Source organism: Rhinolophus sinicus, chromosome 4, assembly GCF_057876585.1.
Source record: "Rhinolophus sinicus isolate RSI-liver-muscle chromosome 4, RSI-T2T, whole genome shotgun sequence".
NCBI classification, from domain to species: domain Eukaryota; kingdom Metazoa; phylum Chordata; class Mammalia; order Chiroptera; family Rhinolophidae; genus Rhinolophus; species Rhinolophus sinicus.
Window position 1 is genome coordinate 67072074 of NC_142504.1, and position 13501 is coordinate 67085574.

The window sequence follows — 13501 nt, forward strand, 5'->3', positions numbered from 1 at the left end:
AGCCAGGTCTTGAAAGCACTAGCTCACTTGTGTCTCCAGGCTTGGTGTCATTTCCTTAAATAAACCTCTGCTTTCTCTGCTGCAAACTCCTGTTTGTGTCTCCGTTGACTTTGATGCACGCAGGCAAAACAAACACCTTGAGTTCAGTAACAACTGTTCGAGTAGAGGGGATTTTAAGGCAGAATCCTTTCTTGGGTAAACATTTCTGGGAAGTTGACTTTCCTCCAAACATTTATTCCCTTAGACCACTTGTGACTCCCTGAGTTTCAGGCTATGGAACCTCTCTTGGTTCTGCTCTCAGCAGTTGTTCAAAAGTGTTTGCCAAGATTATCTGACGGTAGCCGTGGAGAGGCTGAGAATGGAGGGACTCTGGCTCTATTTCTCCTAAATGGAGGGAGGAAAATGCAGATTTACTTTCGGAAATCACAAAGAGAAAGACTTATAGATTTGAACACATAAAAGTTAACGCGTACAAAGGACCTGAATAGACATTTCTCCAAAGAGGACATATAGACGGCCAATAGACATAAGGAAAGATGCTCAATGTCACTAATTATCAGAGAAATGCAAATAAAAACCACAATGAGATATAACCTCACACCTGTAGAATGGACATCATCAATAAATCAACAAACAACAAGGGTTGGTGAGGACACAGAAAAAAGGGAACCTTTGTGCACTGTTGGTGGAATTGCAAGTTGGTGCAACCACTATGAAAAACAGTATGGAGTTTCCTCAAAAAATTAAAAATAGAACTACCTATGACCCAGCAATTCCACTCCTAGGTATTTATCCGAAGAAATCCAACACTAATTTGATGTTTGTTGGCACTCCTATTTATGGCAGTACTATTCATAATAGCCAAAATATGGAAACACTCCTATTTATGGCAGTACTATTCATAATAGCCAAAATATGGAAACAACTGAAATGCCCATCAATAGATAATCAGAAAAATAAATTGTGGTACATTTATATAATGGAATATTACTCTGCCATAAAAAAGACTGAAATCTTACCATTTGCAACAAGATGGGTGGACCTACAGGATATTATACTAAGTGAAATAACTCAAATTGAGGAAGCCAAATACCATATGATCTCTTATATGTGGAATCCAAAGAACAGAATAAATGAACAAACAAAACAGAAATAGACTCATAGATACAGAGAACAAACTGATGGTTGCTAGATGGGAAGAGGATTAGGGGGATGGGTGAGAAAGGTGAAGGGATTAGGAAGTAAAAATTGTAGTTATAAAATAGTCACAGGGATGTGAAAGACAGTGTGAAAAATATAGTAAATAATACTGTAAAAACTACGTACAGTGTCAGAGGGTACTAGACTTTTTGGGATGGGGGGAATCAGTTCATAAATTATATAAATGCCTAACCACTATGCTGTACACTTGAAACCAATATAAAATAACATTGAAGGTTAACTATTATTTTAAAAAAATATGTAGCATGGGATGTAAAGTACAACATAGGGAATATAGTTAATGGTATTGTAATAGCTATGTATGGTGTCAGATGGGTAGACTTGTTGGGTTATCACTTTGTGAGGGGTGTAAATGTCTAATAGCTATGGTGTTTTGCACACCTGAAACTAATAATTAAAAATAATTAAAAATAAAAAGTTAACACCTACTCTATAGAGAAAATATAAACACTATTTTTAAAAACTGCAATCTAGAAGGATACTTGGCATAAATATAATTCAGTTAATGATCTTAGTATAGAAGTAATTAATATATTTAAAAAGAAACTAAGATCCCATTAGAAAAAAATGAATAGACACTCCCACTAAGATCAGACATGAGGGAAGGACATCCCTCTCACCACTCCTTTTCAACATGAAATTGGAAGTCCTTGCTGATGCACTAAAACAAGAAAAGGAATTAAAAATGTGTACAGATTAAGAAGGAAGACATAAAACTCTTTGTTGGTAGGTAACATGATTGTCTATGTAGAAAATCTGAAAGAACTGACAAAAACTAAAACCTGAAACTAGTAAGCAATGACAGCAAAGTTGTAGGATATAAGGCTAATATACAAAAGCCAACCACTCTCCTATATATCAGCAATGAACAAGTGGAATTTGAAATTAAACACAGTATCATTTACATTAGCACCACTAAAAATGAAATACTTAGATATAAATCTAACAAAGTAAGTAAGATCTACATGAGGAAAGCTACAAAACTCCTATGAACAAAATCAAAGAACTAAATAAATGAAGAGATATTCCTATGTTGATGGAAAGGAAGACTCCATATTGTCAACATGTCAGGTCTTTCCAGCTTAATCTATAGATTCAACACAATTTCAAGCAGAATCCCAGCCAGTTATTTTGTGGGTATTGACAAATTGATTCTAAAGTTTATATGCAGAGGCAAAAGACCCAGAATAGCCAACACCATATTGAAGGAGAAGAACAAATACCAAGGAGCGTGATTGTTGGATTATGTGGTATTGCTACACACCTATTAGAATGGCCAAAATCTAGCACACTGACAACACCAAATGCTGGTGAAGATATGGAGCAAAAGGAACTCTCACTAATTACTGGTGGAAATACTAAATAGTACAGCCACTTTGGAAGATAATTTGGGAGTTTCTTACAAAACTAATCATATTATTACCATACGACCCAAAATCATACTTGTTAGTATCCACCTAAAGGAACTGAAAACTTAAGTTCACTCAGAAACCTGCACATGGATATTTATAGCAGCTTTATTCATAATTTCCAAAACTTAGAAGCAACCAAGATGTCTTTCAGTTGGCAAATACTTGCACATAAATAACCTGTGGTGCATCCAGACAATGAAATATTATTCCATGATAAACAAATATTCTGTGCCATTAAGCCATGAAAGACATGGAGGAAGCTTAAGTGCATATTACTAAGTAGGAGAAGCCAATCAGAAAAGGCTACATATGATTCCAACTATATAACATTCTGAAAAAGGCAAAACTATGGTATGGCGACTATAAAAACATCAGTGATTGCCAGGGGTATGATACTATAATGAGGGATACATTTGACCAGACCTATAGAATATGCAACATAAAGACTGAACACTAATGTAAACTATAGGCTTAATGATGTGTCAATGTAGGTTATCAGTTGTAACAAATGTAACCTCTAGTGAAGGATTTTTATGATGGGGGAAGCTATACATACGTGGGGCTATACATACAGAGTTATATGGGAAATCTCTTTACCTTCCTCTCAACTTTGCCGTGAACCTAAAACAGCTCTAAAAAAAATTGTCTTTTAAAAAAAATGAGCAGACACAATCAGGCATTTCACAAGTAGGAAACAAGTGTATGAAGGAAGTATCAATTTCACAACTAAGTAAAGATTCAGATTAAAGCATCAAGAAACAATTTTCTACTTATCAAATTAGCAAGGTCGTAAAACCTAAGCTTCATGCTGCTGTGAGTGGGATAGGAAGGGGAATGCTCAGGGTTGGCAGACTGTAAACTGGTTTGACCTTTTTGAATCACAGTCTTTCTATATATGTGCTAATGTCCTCACAACCATTCTTTTATGAGGTGCCTTCACACATCTTTTCTCTGATTAAATATTTGTTTATTTTCTTTTTTTACTGACCATGAGCAAATTCACTTAGTTTTAGGTTTTAGTGGGAGGGGAGATAAAGAATCTGAACGCGCTCTGATCATTGCCAAATATACAACTTAGCATATAGAGAATAAGGAGGGGAAGAAAAGGAACCTAGAAGATTTAGGTCTAAATAACTGGTAATACTGGTAATACTCTCTTCTTTTGAATATAAAATCTAGAAGGAAGAATGATTCTTAACAATGAAAGCAAACACGAACTGTTAATTGCTAGCTAGGTACTGGGTACCACTCTGCCAAGTGTTTTATATCAATTACATCACTGTCCTCCTGCCTAGGAGAAGGTGTTATTGTTCTTGAAACTGACGCATAGAGGTCTCTTGTCTTCATCGGCCACAGCCAGGATTCAAGCCCAGACATCGTGACTCTTCAGTGAGCACTTTAATTACCACATAATGTGTTTAACTTTACTTGGTTTTTAGTTTGCAGAAATGATGAACAGAGTGGGAAGTAAAATATCAGAGCTATATGTACAGAATCAGGAGTTAGCTGCAAAGAGGAGAGTCAGTGCTGGCTGGCATAATTTGGACAGATCCTATTTCTGCTTACTGACTGGAAGCTCCTAGGTGTCCAGGACCACATCCTGAACATTCCGGTATTCTCCACAGGCCTCAGGAGTCTCTCCCAAAGAGTAAAAGTAATAAATATTTGTGGAACATATGAGATCATGTCTATGAAATACAACATTTTCCACTCAACTGTATTATTCTTAAGGCCCTAGAATTCTTACCTAAACAACAAACCTGACACTAATACTTGTGATGGTTAATTTCATGTGTCAACTTGACTAAGCCATGGTACTCAGATAGTCAGTCAAAAATTATTCTAGATGTTTCTGTGAAAGTATTTTTAAGATGAGATTAAAATTCAAATCGGTAGACTGTGAGTAAAGCCGATTACCCTTCATAATGTGGGTGGCCTCTTCCAATCAGTTGAAGGCCTTAATAGAAAAAGACTGACTTTCCTGGAGGAAAAGGAAATTCTGCTAGCAGCCAGCCTTCAGACTTGAACTGCAACTCTTTCCTGAGGCTCCTCTCTACTGGCCTACCTGACGGATTTGGAATTTGCCAGGCTCCACAATCACATAAGCCAGTTCCTTAAAACAAAGCTCTCTGTAATGTATATACATTCTAGTGGTTCTGTTTCTCTGGAGAACCCTGACTAATGCAATATTCAGCTAACTTTTTCTTTGTCCTTAATTTGCCATCCAGTGTGCATACATACTGGTCCTGACTCTGTTCTCCCAAATATTAATCAGGCACCCACTGTACACCAGACACGAGCCCCAGAGCTAGAGATGCAAAAGGTCAACAAGGAAGCCTTGGCATCAAGAAGCCTACAGTCTGAGTTTACCTCTGACTGTGACCCTTTGAAGAAATAGACTGGTTTCCAAACCTCTATTGCTGTGGCCACAATGTGAAAACTCATGAATATAGATGTGGGTTTGGGCCACATTAATATTGTGAGGAGAAGGAAATAATGATTGGAAAATAAAAATTGGAAATAATAGATCCAGGTCCAAAGCAGAAAAGATATGGTCTATAAGGTTTATGCCAGTGACCAAAAAGTGGCAGAACTAGAGAAAAGGAGCTGGTGAAGGAGCAGAGATGAGTCCAAGCTGAAGATAGTCGTTTAGAAAAAAATAGCAAAGCTACTGCATGGGGGTGTGCACCCAAAGAGGAAAGGCACCAGTTGGGGAAGTTTTCACTGACCACACCATCAGGGTGTCCAGAACATTGCCTGGACTGCACTATCTAGCCTGACTCGGGCCACAACCCAGAGAAGTGAAACAAAAAAGGCGTCGCTTCCTCACCATCCAAGGGAATCGAGAGAGAGGGTGGCAGCTCAAACCAGCAATAGAAAACAATTGTATTCAGAAAATGAAAGAGAAACAATATAAAAAGTCAGGTGTGTTCAACCAGCCCCAGCGAGCCAGAAGAACAAGCCTGTGTGCTTACAACTTAACTACACAGGCACAGGTGCTGCCCCGGAGCACAGAGTGGATAGATGCTCGATAAATATTTGCTGAGAAAATGAATGGATGAATGAATGAAATCCCTGGAACATGCTGACAGCAGAATGAAGGAGGAAAACCAAAGGGGAGGTGAAAGAGGAGAGGCTGGACATCGAGAAGGAGGTCTCTAGGAAAAACTGTGGTGCTGTTGGGTGGGTAGTGGACAGTTACCACTTCTGCTTGGAGGACAGCTTACTTCCTCATCTGGTGCCATCCTGAGTCTCTCAGTTCAGCCTAAGGTCTCCAATCCCAGCATCTGAAACACACACTTGTCCCAAAACTCAATCCTGCCTTTCAAGACAATATTGTTAATCTCGGTCAAGTTATACTAGAACTGGTCCTCTCCTTTTCCTCCTCTTTTCAAACAATTTTTAACATTATATCTGTATATTTATTGAAAATTAAAAAAACTCTGATGGTGAAAATCACATTTTTACCATTCAAAACATACACACATTCACATACACACATGCACACACCCAGAGCTAACATCAAGTTATTTGATCTTTTTTTTTATATATATAAAGTTGCATCTTGGAATAGTTATAATCATTTTTACATATTTTACATAATTTTCCATCTTTTATCTCTTATCATTATATCCAAAGTATTTTCTGGTGATATAACCTAGTTTTATTAAAAATATACCTTTTTTATTATAGTAGAATACACTTAACATAAAATTTACCATTAGTGACAATTAGTATAGTCACAAATTTTTGCAAATATCACCACTATCTATTTCCAGAACATTTTCATTATCTCAAAAGTAAACCTCATACCCATTAAGCAGTCATTCCCCACTGTCCCTTCCCCCAGTCCCTGGCACCCACTAATCTGCTTTCTGTCTCTCTGGATTTGTCAACTCCGGATATTTCACATAAATGGAATCACACAATATGCAGTCTTTTATGACTGGCTTCTTTCACTTAGCATAATGTTTTCAAAGTCTATCCATGTTGCAGCATGTGCAGCACTTCATTTCTTTTTCTTTTTTTTTTTCTTTTTTTGTATGATAGTATTTTAAATTCTACTCTTGGGCTCAAAAATCTTGTATGGCTCTACCCTTCATATCCAAATAAAGTCCGAGTTCTTTCATGTGGTATTCACTGCTTTACAAAATCCTGATGGCCCATCTTATCTGCACAAACCTACTTTCCTTTCTTGCTTCTGCACCTTTGCCTAAGCCCCAATCTCTGCATCTCTAAATCTGTGGTTCTCAAACCATGGTCCCTGGACCAACAACATCAGCATCACCAAAAGGTTTTCATTAATAGAGAGGACTGTCCATGGTGCATTATCTTCTTCAAAGTAAATCTATGATTTAAAAAAAATGAAGCAAAATACTATCAATATATTTCTGAAAAGAATGACACTTCTTCAGGGAAATCCTTCAGGAGGTCTTCCAGAAGAAGGCATTGTTATCATAGATGGTAGTTCCATGCATGTCATAGCCCCTGAAGACTTTCCAGTGGGTCAAGATGTGGAGGCAGAAGCCAGTGATATTGATGATTTTGACCCTGTGTAGACCTAATGCATGTATTTGTTTCTTAGTTTTTCATAAAAAGATGTAAAAAATAAAAATAAAAATATTTTAAACAGAAATAGCTTTTAGAATAAGGATATTAAGAAGGAAAATATTTTTTTATAGCTGTACAATGTGTTTGTGTTTTAAGCTGTGTAATTATGAAGGAGTCGAAAGGTAAAAAAATAAAAAGTTTATAAAGTAAAAAAGTTACAGTTAACTAAGATTAATTTATGACTGAGCAAAGAAAAATCTTGTAATAAATTTAGTGTAGCCTCAGTACAATGTTTATAAAGTCTCCAGAAGTGCACAGTAATGTCCTAAGTTCTCAATCACCACTCACCACTCACCACTCACCTCTCACTCACTGACTCACCCAGAGCAACTTCCAGTCCTGCAAGCTCCATTTAGGGAAAGTGCTCTAGACAGGTGGACCATTTCTTATTTTTTATACCATATTTTCCCATACTTTTTCTATGTTTAAATGTGTTTAGATATACAAATACTTATCATGGTGTATATACAACATTAAAGTAAAATACTGTACAGGTTTGTAGCTTAGGAGGAATAAGCTATACCATACAGCCTAAGTGTAGAGTAAGCTATACCATCTAGGTTCCTAGTGCACTCTATGGTGTTCACACAACTACGAAATTGCCTAAGGATGCATTTCTCAGAACATATCTCTGCTGTTAAGTGACTCATGACTATAAAGCTAAAATAACATTTTCATTCCCAAGTTATTTAACATTGATAAACAATTAATTAATGACATTAATTATTATATTAATAATTATAACAATTAATTCGTTATATTAGTTAACTAATGTCTAATATACAATCCAAAGTTTTATGCCTTGTTCTATCTTCCAAGATTTTTTAAAATTTATTTTTTTTATTAGTTTCAGGTGTAGAAAGCAACGTAATAGTTAGACATTTATACCCCTCACAAAGTGGTAGCCCACCCCTTACGCTACTACCCCTCTGACATCTTATATAGCTGTTACAATACCATCAACTATCTTCTCTATGTTGTACTCCACATCCTGTGATTATATATACTTATATATTTAGTAGCAGTTGGCATGCAATATTATTCTATTTCAGTTTCAGGTGTATAGCGCATTGGGCATGCATCTACACAGTCGATGATGTGATCCCCCTGAAAAGTCCAGTGCCCATCTGCCACATTACATGATCTTTACAACATTGTTGATTATATTCTCCCTACTGTGTTAACTCCCAATTGGTATTTCTTAATGCCTTCACCTTTTTCACCCTACCCTGAACCCCATTCCCACCTATCACTCTGGTAGATCTAGTACCTATCTGGCACTGTACCTAGTTATTACAATATTATTGACTATATTCCTTATGCTATAGCCTACATCCCTATGACTACTGCGTAACAACCAATTTGAACTTCTTAATCCCTTCCACTTTCACCCATCATTAAATCCCCTCCCATCTTAAAGAAGTCCCTTCAAGATTCCTTGTGATATTGGTTTAATGAGGAAGAACTCCTTCAGCTTTTTCTTGTCTGGGAAGCTCCTTATCTGTCCTTAAATTCTAAATGACAGTATTGCTGGGTAGAGCAATCTTGGTTGTATGCTGTTGCTTTTCATCACTTGGAATATTTCCTGCAAATCCCTTCTTGCCTGCAAAGTTTCTGTTGAGAAATCAGCTGACAGTATTATAGGGGCTTCCTTGTAGGTAACTAACTGCTTTTCTCTTGCTGCTTTTAAAATTTATGCTTTGTCTTTAATCTTTGGCATTTTAATTATGATGTGTCTTGGTGTTGGCCTCTTTAGGCTTATCTTATCTGGGACTCTCTGTGCTACCTGAGCTTGTATGTCTATTTCCTTCACCAGGTTAGGGAGGTTTTTTTGTCATTATTTTTTCAAATAGTTTTTCAATTCCTTGCTCTCTCTCTTCTCCTTCTGGTACCCCTATAATGCAAATGTTGGTATGCTTGATATTGTCCCGGAGTCCCCTTAAACTCTCCTCAATTTTTTGGATTCTTTTTTTCTTTTTACTGTTCTGGTTGGGTGTTTTCTGCTACCTTATCTTCTGCACCACTGGGTGGATCCTCTGCTTCATTTAATCTACTGTTGATTCCCTGTAATATATTCTACATTTCCGTTGTTGTATCCTTTATTTCTGACTGGTTCTTTTTTACGGTTTCCATTTCAATTTTCTTGCTTCCTATCTCTCTGTCGAAGTTCTCCCTGAGATCACTGAGCAACCTTATAACCAGTGTTTGGAACTCTGCATCTGATAGATTGCTTATCTCTGTTTCACTTAGTTCTTTTTCTGAAGCTTTGTTCTGTTCTTTTATTTCGAAAGTGTTTCCTTTTCTCCTACCCTATGTTTGTTTCTATGTATTAGGCAGGGCTGCTGTGTCTTCCAGTCTTAGTAGAGTGGCCTTATGTAGTACGTATACTGTGGGGTTCAGTGGCGCAATCTTTCTGGTCACCTGAGCCACGCACTCCAGGTGTATCTTTTGTGTGGGTTGTGTGTGCCCTCCTCTTGTAGTGGAGCCTTGGTTGATAATTGCATATCAATGGGAGGGACTGACCCTTGGGCTCACTGGTTGTGAGGACTGGCCTTGACTATAGTGGAAGGGTTGTTGTGCAGGGGCTGAGCCTACAGAGCAGGATCTGCCTCAGCAGGACTCTGGTGCCTACCCAACCATCCTCTTGGGTGTGTCATACTTGGAGATGGCTAGGTGATGTTCCAGCTCATTTTGAAGCTGGCCACTGCAGGCACCAGCCCCAGGACCATGTTGGAGGGGATCCCCTATAGGTCAAGTTCAGCCACAGCCCATGGCTCACCCAGGGCCACCCAGCAGGAGCCAGAAAGAAATCCACAGATGCTGCTGCCCGTACTGTGCTTGGAAGCACCTTTAGAGGCCAAGCCACGAACCAAGGTCAGCTGCCACTAGTGCCAGCTTAGGGCTGCTCGGCCAGAGGTAAAGGACACACTCAAGCTAGATACTACTTGTCTGGGTTCCGCGAACCTTTGAGAGACCCTAGGAAAGTCTGTAACTTGAGCCACCGCAGGTGGGCTGCATGAAAAAGCCACTGAAGCAGCCTGGGTGTGCCTGAAAGTTGGGCGGGGCCGGGTCTCGAATAGCCAGGGGTGGCAAACGAATGGCAGAGACTCAGATATGGCAACCCCCTGTGTTCATACACTGCGAAGGGGGAGGGCTCAACAAAGAAACAATGGCCTCTGCCAGCTCCCCTGTCCAGGAGAAAGCCGCCTCTCCAGCCCCCGTCCCAAGCTAGGCAACTCAATTCCCCACCGTTTGTCCCTACCACCTTTTCAGCTGCTGCCTGCTCCTGTGCTGGAGCTCAGAGCCAGTGATTCCACTGGTGGGTAAGTCCAGGTGCCATCCCTTTAAGAGGAGCACCAGTGAGTGGAGCCTCACTCAGTCTCACTCAGTCACAATCTCCACTGGTTTTCACAACCAAAAATTATGGGGACTCCTCTCCCCAGCACTGGAACCCTGGGCTGGGGTGGGGCTGGGATCTCCTGCTCCTCTTAGGGATGGGGGGGACCCCCACAGCCGAAATAGCCCTCCCAATCTTTAATGGTCGCACGCAGGTTGGGGGACAGCCTATTTCATGTCTCTGACCTTCCTACCAGGCTGGAGGTAGCTTCTTCTGCACGTCCTTAGTTGCAAGGCTTCAGTTCAGCTTGATTTTAGGTGATTCTCAATAATGGTTGTTTTGTAGATTAGTTGTAATTTTGATGTGGTTGTGAGAGAAGGTAAACACAGTGTTTACCTATTGCGCCATCTAGGTTGTCTCCTATATTCCAAGATTTTTGACAATTTTGAAAAACCAGTTGTCTTTTAGAATATCTTCCACCATCTGAACTTGCCTAACTGTTTTCTCCTAATTAGAGTCAGGTTAAGCATTTGGCTAGAATACTGCAAAACTGATGTGTGTGTGTCCTGTCCACTGCACCATAGCAGGGGGCACAGACGTCAGTTTATCCCATTACTGGTGATGCTAACTCAGTGAAGGTGTATGTCTTTGCATTTAATAAGTAATTTAGCACAATAATGGTGTCAGATTCACCTTTTACTTTACCTGCCTGTAGTCAACCATTTTTCTAAGGAGCTTTGATTTCTTAAAATACGGACTAGTGTTTAGACACCAAGATTTTGGTGCTAGGTTTTTAAGAGATTAGAAAGGGCATATAGGCCCTTTCAATGGGTTAGATTAAGCAAACAAACACGAGTTCACTCTAGGCAATTACAGCTCTTTTTCTCACCTCCCCCTATAATTTACTTGTATTTCATTTTTCCTCAAAAAGAAACCTGGTTCCCAAGAACATGTGGCATAACTACCCTAAAATATGCAAAAAATAATTCCAATATCACTAAATTAATACAACTTCCAACAACAAAACTAGTACTAAGTAAATTAAAGATTTCTCCACAGTTCCTTTTTCCTCATATATACAAAAGGCATACAATCAGGGCACTTGATTCAAAAGCAAATTGAATTGTGTTTTTCTGTGTGGTTACATAATCATTTGATGTACAGTTAGGTTTATCAGTTTATGTTTATATTCAATTTTAGGTTAATATTGTTTTGTTTTGTGCTATAGACTAAATTTTGTCTTCCCAAAATTCACACGTTGAAGCCCTAACCTCAATGTGACTATTTGGAGACAGGGCCTATAGAGAGGTCATTAAGGTTAAATAGTCATACAGGTGAGATGGGATTAGTGCCCTTATAAGAAGAGACACCAGAGAGCTTGCTCACTCACTCTCTCTGTGAGCACGCATGAGGAAAGCCTATGTGAGGATGCAGCAAGCAGGTGGCCACCTGCAAGCCAGGAAGAGAGCCCTCAGCAGAAACTGAGCCAGCTGAACTGTGATCTGACTTTCATCCTCCAGAACTGTGAGGAAATACATTTCTGTTGTTTAAGCCATCCAGTCTGTGGTATTTTGTTATGGAAGTCTGACTTGACTAATAAATTTTGCTTTGTTCTTTACCATAATGTTGATTTCTTATAGGACAGTGAGATGTCTGCTTCTCTGAAAGAATGTGGTCCTGACCATAATGAACATACAAATAAATAATAAAAATAATAATCAAGTATATACGCAAGAAGATGTCTCTGCATAAATTATAGTTATTAATACTTCATCATACTTTTAGAGCAAATAAGACAGTATTATGAGATAATTCTTTAGGGAAACCAAGCCTAAGTGAGACGTTAACCTGAAATATTAGCTGCTCAGTGGTGAAATCAGGATGAAAGTCACATTTTTCCTAGACCCAAAGCTTGTGCTTTTAAATACCATGATATGCTTCAAGAAATAATAAGGATTAATAAGAGTTTCATGGATTTTAATGAGTCTGTAGAAAAACTGTTCACTATGCATTTATAAAAATAGATAAATATATACATGTATATATTTTGTTTTCATATACATAAAGAAAATGAACAGATTGACTTAGATTTAGCTGCATAAGGGAGAGAGCTTAATTAAATGCATTGGGATTGATGGCCAGTCTAAAATACAAAGAGCCCTCTCTGCAAAGATACCCCTTATCTTAGTCCCTCAGCACTGCATCTTTGAAGAAAGAACTCACCCTTAGGTGACAAGGAATTGCTGTATCCAAGTCAGTCCAAGAAAGCTCAAGGTTGCTTCAATTACCCCCATTTCAGAGAGGTGGGAAAGCACTGTGATGGCCATGTCAATACCCACAGTGGAAAAAAAGAGAGATGGCACAGGGTCACAAACTTTACTTTTAAGGAACATGGTCAGGTAGCCATGAAAACTCTCAAAGGAGACAGCATTTATAATTAAGATGTTAAGCCTGAAGAGCCTAGGTTGAACCCCTTTTGTGGTATCTGTTTTAAAAAAATAGAAATACCAACATTGATCCAAAAAAACAGAGGGACTTAAAGTGTCACAGTCCACAGTTGCAGTTATCCCCAAGACCAAGTCATCTCTGTCCTTGCCTAAATTTGATATCAAGAGCCAATAAAGTCCCCCTCGTGGTTTAGTCTAGGTGCGGTTGAGTCTCACTTGCAAACAAAAACCCCTGGCTAGTACACATCATTCTTAACCTTCACACTAGCCCATGGGGTAACTAGGAACATTTAGCTGTTTTGTAATGAGAAACCTAAATTTCAGATACCTTAAGTAATTTATGTAAGATCAAATTTTTAGCAAATGGCAGGCAGGATTTGAACTAAGGTCCTCTGAGGCTGAAGCACTTTTCACTAGGTTACATCATTAAATATGTTATATATTCAACAACTCGATGAACAAAAAGTTTACGC